Raw genomic sequence first — 10040 nt, 5'->3', positions numbered from 1 at the left:
AGATCATCAATGGATGAAACCAATAGGTAGTAGGTGGTTAGAAAATTTTATAGTGGAAGGATCAATCTTAGCATTACCATTAATAAATATGGAACAAGCAGGCATCGGAAAACTTTCATTTACAAGAAATATGAGAGAGAAAGTGAAAATTTAAATAACACCCCAGGGAAGGAACCAGACCAATCCAGATTTAGGAACATTCTAAGGGACAACTGATATGGTTTCCTCAGCAAGTCAATGGCATAAAGAAAGAAAAGTGGAGTGAGGAGAGCTGCTCTAGATTAAAATACATTTAAAACATATAAAAGCCACATGCCACGTGTGGACCTCGTTTAGAACACAATTTAAACAATCCACCTTAAAAAGACAATTTTGAGATAATCAGGGAAACTTGAAAATGGACTGGCTATTTATTGATACCAAGGAATCATTAGGTGTGATAATGGTATTTTGTTAATGAAAAAATGTCCTTACTTTTTACAGATACGTACTGAAATATAAAGAAGTAAAAACAGAAGCTATCTAGAATTTACTTTGAAATACTTTGGCAAAAGATAGAGGAAGAATTTCTGATAAAATCTTGATAATTGTTTAATCTGGTTATGGGGATTCATTGGGGTTTTGTATTATTTTGCTTGGTTTTAATGTCTACGTATGTTTGAACATTTTTATGAAAAATATTATAGTATTTATGATTCTCAATTCTCTGTCAAATAAAATATTTAAAAGACATCACTCAAAATCCAAGCTCATTTGCAAGGTATTTATGGCATTGCACAATTAACTCCTTCAAGTCACGTGCACTGAGAAGAGAGCAGGTGTAGTCTTTCTAAAGGAAAATTGAGGTGCTTCTTCTAGAAAGAAAAAGGGGAGTCAAAGCTAAGCAAAAACATAATAGATACTCACCACTGTTACCACATAGCTTACTGATCTTCACTTTACAAAATGTACCTCAAAACAAAACCACTTGCTGTTTCCTGAATAAAGCACACGTTCCTGTGCCTCTAAGTCTTGTTCGGGCTGTTTTTTCTCTGCGTTTGTTTTTTAATACTTTTCCTTAAAAATCTACCACAACTGTCAGCTGAAGGGGAGCCTTTGCCAGTCCCTGCCTATAGCACTAAGAAGACTGGGGGCACTCAATTCAGGTTTCTATGATAGTATTTGGCCTTGTATGGGCAAATATGGATGTTTCCATATACCCACTAAACTTAAAGGCCCCTTTCACTGTATGCATCAAAACACAAAGCCCAATGACTTGTTTTATAGCAAGGATACAATCCTTGTTTGCTGAATTGAATTCATGAGAACAATTTTCAGATAGATTTTCTCAAGGAGGCACAAAGTATCAAGCTAAGAAACTGTTGTGCTTCTCTATAGCAAATAAATAAAACATTTATTATCTAATATCTCTTGCCTTTTTAAAGACATTGGGTATCAGTTTAAAGACTAGGTATTAGACCCAAATTGTCTGTAGCCAAGATGCCTGTTTAGAGATCTGTAAGGAAAGACTGAGATATGTTTGCATCTTGAAATATGTTAATTTCTTTGCCAACCACACCAGATGGCCACCCTTACTGCTTATACAGAAATTTCACTGATTTGACAATAGCCTTATGGTCTTTCTGGTAGGATACCAAATATTTGCATTAAACTAATCTTTGATTAAGCTACTATTTTATTGCACGAGTCTGTAAGTGGAAACATCCTCAAATCAAAAGTAATTTCAAAAAGAATATTATATTTTTATATTTTTAATTTGGTGACCAGAGTCTACTGTAGTCTGTAAAATTATTATATGCAAATGTATTTTAAAAAATGTTTTAATAAGCCCTTTTAAAGGAAGTCTTGATGTAGGCCTGTGTTTGCATTTATAAATCAGAAGTGCTTCTTTCTCTTGTCTGGGTGAGGTGGGCTTCACTTTAGGAAGGGGGCAGGAGACTAACCTTCATTGAGCACTGCATAGATACCTTCCTTTAACCTACTGCAAAAAGCCAAAGTCAGCTTGGGACATTGGACTTAATTGCAAAGTGAGGAACTATTATAGTTTCTCCTATTTCTTGATGATCCTTTACCTGCCCATAAGAGGATCAGGTTTTCTATAGGCTCTAACTACAAAACCCCTCCTAAGTTTGCCCGTCTGCAATATTCCATGAGTTTTTATTTCAGCATGTATTGATACCTGGATCTTTAGAGCCTGGTAATATCTCAGAGAAGTTGGATGACTTCCTTCTGTCTTCAGATGGGGAAATGGGATTTGGAAAGGTGAGGATAAGTAACGACTCAAGATGAGGACTCAGGCTCGTTGGCCCCTGGGCCAGTGCTTTTCCTATCATTCCATATCCTCATCAGCATTTGGTGTTTATCAGTGTTCTGGACTTTGGCCGCTCTAATAGATATGTAGAGATATCTCATTATTTTAATTTGCATTGCATTTCCCTGATGACATATGATGTGGAGCATCTTCTCATGTGCTTTTTTGTCATCTGTGTGTTTTCTTTGGTCATGTGTCTGTAAGGTCTTTGGCACATTTTTTTTTTTTTTTTTTTTTTGAGACAGAGTCTCACTTTGTTGCCCGGATTAGAGTGAGTGCTGTGGCATCAGCCTAGCTCACAGCAACCTCAAACTCCTGGGCTTAAGCGATCCTACTGCCTCAGCCTCCCGAGTAGCTGGGACTACAGACATGCACCACCATCCCCAGCTAATTTTTTCTGTATATATTTTTAGTTGTCCAGATAATTTTTATTTCTATTTTTAGTAGAGACAGGGTCTCACTCAGGCTGGTCTCGAACTCCTGACCTCGAGCGATCCACCCGCCTCAGCCTCCCAGAGGGCCAGGATTACAGGTGTGAGCGACAGCGCCCGGCCGTTTGGCACATTTTTTAATCAGGTTGTTTGTATTCTTACTGTTGAGTTTTAAGAGTTTTTTCTTATATTGTGGATAACAGTCCTTTATCAGATTTGTCTTTTACAAATATTTTCTCATAAGTCTTTGGCTTATCTTTTCATTCTTTTGACAATGTCTTTCACAGAACAGAAATTTTTAATTTTAATGAGGTCTAGCTTATCAGTTCTTTCTTTCATGGATTGCCACTTCGGTATTACATCTAAAAAAACCATCACCAAACCTAAGATATCTAGATTTTCTCCTATGTTCTCTTCTAGAAGTATCATAGTTTTGTATTTTACATGTAGGTTTGTGATGCCTTTTGAGTTAAGTTTTGTAAAGGGTGAAAAGTCTGTGTCTAGATTCATTTTTTGCATGTGGATGTCCAGTTGTTCTAACACTATTTGTTGAAAAACCTATCCTTTCTCCATTGTATTGCCTTTGCTCCTCTGTCAAAGATCAGTTGACTATATTTCTGTGGGTCTATTTCTGGGCTCTCTATTCTATTCCATTAGTTTATTTGTCTATTCTTTCACCAATACCACATTGTCTTGACTACTGCAGCTTTATGGTACATAGTGTCATGTAGTGTCAGTCCTCTTTGTTCTTCTCCTTCAATATTGTGTTGACTATTCTGGGTCTTTTGTCTCTGCATGTAAATTTAAGAATCAGCTTATCGATATCCACATAATAACTGGCTATAATTTTGATTGGGATTTCATTGAATCTATAAATCAAGTTGGGAAGAACTGACATCTTTACAATATTGAGTATTCCTATCTGCGAACATGGAATATCTCTCCATTTATTCATTTCTTTGATTTGTTTCATCAGAGTTTTATAGTTTTCCTCACATAAATTTTGTACATATTTTGTTTAATATATACCTAAGTATTTCATTTTTGGTGATGCTAATGTAAATAATATTGTGTTTTTTATTTCAAATTCTACTTGTTCATTGCTGAATATAGGAAAGCAATTGATTTTTGTATTTTAATCTTATATCCTGCAACCTTGCTATAACTGCTTATTAGCTCCCTGAGTTTTGCTTCTTGATTCTTTCAGATTTTCTGCAAGGATGATCATATCATCCATAAAGAAAGAGTTTTGCTTCTCCTTCCCAATTGATATCCCTTATTTCCATTTCTTGACTTATTGCATTAGCTAGAACTTTCAGTATGATGTTGAACACAGTGGTAAGAGGGGATATCCTTGCCTTGTTTCTGATCTTAGTGGGAAATATTTGAGTTTCTCAACATTAAATATGATGTCAGCTGTAGGATTTTTGTAAATATTCTTTATCAAGTTGAGGGAATTCCCCTCTATTCCTAGTTTACTGAAAGGCTTGTTTATTTTTTTTTATCATGAATAGGTGTTAGATGTTGTCAAATGCATTTTCTGTATCTATTGATATGATCAGGTGACTTTTCTTCTTTCACTTGTTATTGTGATAGGTAACATTAATTGATTTTCAAATGTTGCAACAGCCTTGCATACCTGGGATAAATCCCACTTGATCATAATGTATAATTCTTTTTATACATTGTTGGATTCAATTTCCAGTATTTTGTTGAAAATTATTGATGCTATACTTATGAGAGATTTGGTCTGTAGTTTTCTTGTAATGTCTTTGTGTGGTTTTGGTATTAGGAAAATGTTGGCCTCATAGAATAAGTTAGGAACTATTCCCTTTGTTTCTATCTTCTGAAAGAGATTGTAGAGAATTGGTATAATTTTTTACTTAAATGTGTGGTAAAATTCACCAATAAACCTCTATCTGTACCTATTGCTTTCATATTAAGTATTAATTCACTATCTTTAATAGATAAGGACCTATTGAGATTGATTATTTTTCTTGTGTGAGTTTTGGCAAATTGTATCTTTCAAGGAATTGTTCCATTTCATGTAGATTATCAAATTTGTGAACATAGAGTTGTTCCTAGTATTTGTTTATTATCCTTTTAATGGTCATGAAGTCTGTAGTGATGTCCCCTCTTTCATTTCTGATACTGGTAATTTGTGTCCTCCTTTTTTCTTGGTTAGCCTGGCTAGAGGCTTATCAATTTTATTGATCTTTTCAAAGAACCAACTTTGGTTTCATTGATTTTTCTCTATCAATTTCCTGTTTTCAATCTCATTGATTTCTGCTCTAATTTTAATTTCTTTTCTTATGCTCAATTTGGATTTAATTTGCTCTTCTTTTTCCCATTTCCTAAGGTGGAAACTTAGATCATTGATTTTAGACCTTTCTTCTTTTCTAATATATGCATTGAATGCTATAAGTTTTCCTCTAAGCACTGCTTTTGCTGCATCCCACAGATTTTGATAAGTTATGTTTTCATTTTCATTTAGTTCAAAGTATTTTTTAATCTCTCCAAATTTCTTTTTTGACCCATATGTTATTTGGAAGTATGTTGTTTAATCTCCACATATTTTGAGATTTTCCATCTACCATTCTGTTTTTGATTTATAGTTTAATTCTATTGTGATCTGAGAGCAGATGTATGATATCTATTCTTTTAAATTAGTTAAGTGTGTTTTATGGCTCAGAATGTGGTCTATCTTGGTGATGTTTTATGAGAGCTTGAGAAAAATGTGCATTCTGCTGTTGTTGGATGAAGTGCTCTATAGATGTTCATTATATCTAGTTGATTGATGATGTTGTTGAGTTCAACAAGTCCTTACTGGTTTTGTGCCCAAGGATCTATTCATTTCTGACAGAGGGGTGTTGAAGTCTCCAAGTATAATGGTGGATTCATTTATTTCTCCATGCAGTTATATCAGTTTTTGCCTTACATAGTTTAATGCTCTGTTGTTAAGCACATACACATTAGGGATTGTTATGTCTTCTTAGAGAATTGACATATTTATTGTTAAGTAATGCCTTTCTCTAACCCTGATAACTTTCGTCTTTCCTTGCTTTGAAGTCTGCTCTGTCTGAAATTAATATAGTAACTCCTGCTTTCTTTTGATTAGTGTTAGCATGGTGTATTTTTCTGTGTCCATTTACTTTTAATCTATATGTTTTTATATTTAAAATGGTTTCTTTGTAGACAGCATCTCATTGGGTCTTGTTTTTTCATCTACTCTAATAATCTCTGTCTTTTAACTGGTACCTTTAGACCATTGACATTCAAAGTGATTATTGATATAGTTGGAGTAATATCTACCATATTTGTTTCATTCTCTATTTGTTGCCCTTGTTATTTGCTCCTATTTTTGCCTTCCACTCTTTGTCTGCCTTCTGTGGCTTTCATTCAGCATTTTACATGATTCCTTTTTCTATGCATTCTTAGCATATCAGTTATATTTCTTTTTAAACTTTTTTAGTGCTTGCCCTAGAGTTTGCAATATATATTTGCAACTAATCCAAGCCCACTTTTATTTTTTTTTTTTTTATTTTTTTTGAGACAGAGTCTCACTTTATTGCCCGGGCTAGAGTGAGTGCCGTGGCGTCAGCCTAGCTCACAGCAACCTCACACTCCTGGGCTTAAGCGATCCTACTGCCTCAGCCTCCCGAGTAGCTGGGACTACAGACATGCGCCACCATGCCCGGCTAATTTTTATGTATATATATTTTTAGTTGGCCAGATAATTTCTTTCTATTTTTAGTAGAGACGGGGTCTCGCTCTTGCTCAGGCTGGTCTCGAACTCCTGACCTCGAGCAATCCACCCGCCTCGGCCTCCCAGAGTGCTAGGATTACAGGCGTGAGCCACCGCGGCCGGCCTCCAAGCCCACTTTTAAATAACATTATATCACTTCACCGGTATTGTGAGTACCTTATAATAACAAAATAATTCTAATTCCTCCTTCCCATCCCTTATAATATTCATTTAACTTATATATAAAGATATATAAGTGTGTATGTGGGTGTGTGTGTATTTGGGTTTTTTCTCAAGATATATAAACACAGATATATACATAAGCATACATAATCGAATACATTGCTGTATTTTGAACAAACTTTTCTGCTAGGTCAATTAAGAATAAGAAAAATAAAATTTTTTATTTTATTTTCACTTATTCATCTTCAGTGCTTTTCCTTTGTTTATGTAGATCTGAGTGTCTGACCTGAATTATTTTCTATCTCTTTAAAGAACTTCTTTTAACATTTCTTGCAAGGAACATATACCAGTAACAAATTCCTTCAATTTTGTTTGCTGAGAAAGTCTTTGTTTCTTCTTCACTTTTGCATGATAATTTCTCAGTGTACAGAATTCTAGGTTGGTACAGTTTGTTCTCTCAATACTCTTTTTTTTTAAGAGTTAGAGTCTCACTCTGTTGCCCAGGCTGGAGTGCAGTAACCCAATCATAGCTCACTGTAACATCGATTCCTGGGCTCAAATGATCTTCCTCCTCCCCCCACCTCAGCCTCTCACGTAGCTTGGAATATAGGCACATGCCACCCCTCCCCCAGCTAATTTTTTAATCTTTTGTAGAGACAGGGTATCACCATGTTGCCCAGGCTGGTTTCAAACTCCTGACATCAAGCAATCCTCCTACGTCTACTTCCCAAAGTGCTGCGATTATAGGAATGAGCCACTCTGCCTGACCTTTCTCAACATTTTAATTATTTCACTGCACTCTGCTCACTTCCATGGTTTCTGAGGATAAGTCACATGTAATTCTTGTCTTTATTCCTTTGTAGGTAAGGTGTGTTTTTTCCCCTCTGGCCTCTTTCAGGATTTTTTTTCTTTATCTTTGATTTTCTGTAGCTTGAAAATAATATGCAAGTTGTGGTTTTTTGTTTGTTTTTGCATTTTCTTGTTTGGGATTTTTGGAGGTTTTTTAAAAATTTTTTTATTTGTTTTTGCCATTTGGTGTTCTCTGAGCTTCCTGGATCTGTGGGTTGGTGTCTGACATTAACTTAAGGAAGTTCTCTGTCATTATTGTTTCAAATATTTCATCTGTTCCTTTCTCTCTTTCTTCTCCTTTTAGTATTCCCATTATTATCTTTGTAGCTGTCCCACAGTCCTTGGATATTCTGTTCTGGTCTTTTTTTTTTCATCCATTGTTCCATTTGCTTTTCAGGTTTGGAGGTTTGTATTGAGATGTCCAAGTTCAGAGATTCCTTTTCTCAGCTGTGTTCAGTCTACTAATAGGCCCATCAAAAACATTCTTCATTTCTGTTTCAGTGTTTTTGATCTCTAGCATTTATTTCTTTTTCTTCAGGATTTTCATTTCTCTGCTTACATTGCCCATCTGTTCTTGCATGCTGTCCTACTTTATCTATTAGAGCTCTTGTCATATTAATCATAACTGTTTTAAACTCCCAATCTGATAATTCTAACAACCCTGTCATACCTGGTTCTGAAGCATGTTCTCTCTTCAAATTGTGTTTATTTACCTTTAGAATGCCTTATAATTTTTTTCTTGATGGCAGGACATGATGTACCGTGTAAAAGAAACTCTTGTAAGTAGGCCTTAATAATGTGGTGATGCGCTGGGGGAGGAGGAAAGTCCTGTGATTAGATCTCAGTCTTTTGGTGAGCCTGTACCTCTAGGCTGTGAACCACAAGAGCTTCTCAGTTCCTCTTACCCTACACCCACCCTTAGGTGGAAGTAATGTCTAGAGTGGGCTGAAGTTGGGTATTTCCCTTCTCCCAGGTCACTTATGCTCTGTTAAAACCCCAGCAGATTGGGCTCTGGTTAAATAGTTTCTCCTGAGAGCAGAACATGAGTGCTCTGGGGTATTTAAAAATGTGTCCTTCTCTCCCATCCCTTGCTGGAAGCACCATGGAATTTTTCTTTGATATTTACTATGAGAACCTGGTCAAGCTCCTGGGGGTAAATCTCACAAAAGTGTGAGGGTCCACCTATGACTGGGTTCTCCTGCAGTTATTTTTAACTCTCAGGCTTGTCCACGCTGAGCCTCCAGCAATTCATCCATTATAATCCAGGTCTTCCTACCCTGGCACTGGTTCCAGTGTTGATTTCTACTCGTGAGTCTCTGTCTGATAAACCATGACTCCCTGTATTCACGTGTTTGTCTCTCCAATCTTGGGGGCAGCCATTTGCCCTGTGTCCTCACCTCTCTTATGGATCCAAGAAGAGCTGTTGATTTTTCAGTCTGTTCAGCTATTTCCTTGTTGTAGGATGGAGTTGCAGCTTCCAAGCTTCTTACAGGTGGAACTGGAAACCAGAACTCCCTCATTTCTGTTTCTTGACCTGTTTCCAACCACCTTCTGTAATCAGACAGCATTGTATGAAGGATATGTGTGAGCTGTGGGTGAGGACAAACCCCCAGCAAAGAGACTTCCTTCAAAACAAATTCACATTTGGCTCCTTATCTCTCTTCCAGGAGCAGAAATGCAAGCGAAATGGGTCTTCCTGAATGGATTTCCCTGGAGATAACTCTAGGGGTCACTCTGGGTATAAGAGCAGCTTTCTGCTCTGCCTAAACCCCAGCTGCCTGGTCTTCTTTCTGCCCAAAGAACTCCAGCATCTCTTCCTTTGCTCACTCAGGAACAAGACCTTGTCGCTGGATGCTTTGGGCCCATGGTCCTGATTCTTTTAAACAAATGCCCAGGATATGGTGACACTCATCCTTACAATGGTTTTCTTCTAGTTCCAGTGCCACCTTGGGTGGAAAATATCAGATTAGGCTTGAATACTGGACTGGTTCCTGGGCCCTCTAAGTCTTAGGTTCCTTGCTACCAGGAAACAAGCTATATTTCTTTTATATTCTCCAACATTAAGACTTGTGTGGAAGACGTATAATAATAAAATCCCCTTACTGATTGAATTCTACCAACAGATGAGCAACCTCCTAGACTGATTGTCAGAGCCAGCAAAGCAGCTGTCAGCATGAGGAGGGTGTCTACTGGAGCAGACTCCCTCTCCCTGCCTCCTTCCTGATCCAGGCAGAGAACATAAAAACTCATCACATCAGATACCTGCCTTGAGCCCCAGATTAAGGCGAAGTGCCAGTGAGTACATGCACTTCTGCACTTCCGTCTCTTGCCTTCAGCTATAATTAGCAGACAGGGAAATCAACAGGAGGTGTATGAGCATGTCTTCAAAACTGAGTGGAAATCAATTGGAAAATGATTTGCTTTACAGAAATTTTTCATGCATTCAAAGTTCCAGGAACATCTTAAAATGAGTTCTATTACAAGTTAAATGCAGCATCTAAATAAGCCTCAGATTTCCTAG

This window comes from Lemur catta, chromosome 1 (assembly GCF_020740605.2).
Source record: "Lemur catta isolate mLemCat1 chromosome 1, mLemCat1.pri, whole genome shotgun sequence".
NCBI lineage: Eukaryota > Metazoa > Chordata > Mammalia > Primates > Lemuridae > Lemur > Lemur catta.
This window is presented reverse-complemented; position numbering follows the sequence as displayed.